The 1,306-nt window shown below is 33.2% G+C and overlaps 1 protein-coding gene across 1 annotated transcript in view; it reads right to left on the reverse strand.

Moving 5' to 3' along the window:
• LOC119594819 (enhancer of polycomb homolog 1-like) overlaps window positions 1-1,306 on the reverse strand; it is a gene marked incomplete in the record, with an annotated part of 44,199 nt that overhangs the window by 42,197 nt on the left and 696 nt on the right.

Raw genomic sequence — 1,306 nt, forward strand, 5'->3', positions numbered from 1 at the left:
TTCTACTGATAACTTATCCATCCATTCAACATGACATTCTATCTACAACTTGCATAGAACATGATTCATGCAAATCCCCAGGTATAACTTTCGAGACTTTCGTTCCAGGTTATTTTTACAATACTGCCGTTGAGATATAAATGCTCTGATTCCTTAATATAGTAGGCCTACTGAGGTTGTGCTATCAGGATTAAGTGGCATCTTTAGTACCCAAATGATTAAGCAAGGCTCTTATCTTTCCCTAATCTCTTTAGAGAGAAATGGAAAAAAGAAGTTGAGAGATGATAACAGGAAAATAATCTATCTAACCGTCACCTTTCTAAGACTTTAATCATTCAAGTTTATATCTATTATAGGGTATTTATATATCAAGATTTAAATTATTTCTGAAACTTGGTATGAATTTCATAACAAAAATTTACAATTGGCAATCAGTCATATCCAATTAATATTCAGAGGTAATTATTTTGCATAGATAATTCTTTATACTGTTATTCTAAGTGTTCTTTACAAGTACATTAGTTTTTCTGTTTTTCTTAACGTTATGCAGTTCTATTGTAAATTATTATCAACAAAGATGTTCATGCAACTTTACGCAAAATTTTAAAACTACAACACAGATAACAACAATAATTTAATTGGCAATATCTAACCTTACACAACCAGTCTACCACACAAAACCAACAACAATAACAAGTGAAACCATGATCCAATTCAATCCAACCCTGAATAATGTATCTAACCCAAGAAGATCTGTATGAATTGAGTGAGTGCCCTGGTCACACCATTAATCAAGCTCGCCAAAGCCCCTGGGACCAAAATCAAAATCGACACTATAAAAGAACAAACAGAAATTACTTTAAAATCCTACATAGCCTATGAAGATGTTACAGTAAGTCCCATTTTCTCCTTTCATTTTCTAAACCAAAAGCAAGTAAAAAATAAAAAAAAATACTCAGGACCCTTCCTGTACCCTTCGTGATTTCCCCGCTGTGAAAAAAGCAAGACCGATCATCTGTTAAAAAATCTTTACTTTTCGCATCTGGCGCGCATGACAATTACGCATTATTTCTAAGACAAATGACAATCTTTTCAATTAGAATATGACTTATTTATGCCAGACACATGACAGACAACCACAATCAACACCCTACAATAGCTGTCACGCGATATTAAAGCCAATTTCGCATCTCTTCGAAAAATGACAGTTCAAAAAACACACAATAACAAGTTAAAATCAAGGTGATGTATGACAAGGGATATTCAATAAACACCCAAAAGCCCATTACATTATCCTAATCCCCCA

This window comes from Penaeus monodon, chromosome 34 (assembly GCF_015228065.2).
Source record: "Penaeus monodon isolate SGIC_2016 chromosome 34, NSTDA_Pmon_1, whole genome shotgun sequence".
NCBI lineage: Eukaryota > Metazoa > Arthropoda > Malacostraca > Decapoda > Penaeidae > Penaeus > Penaeus monodon.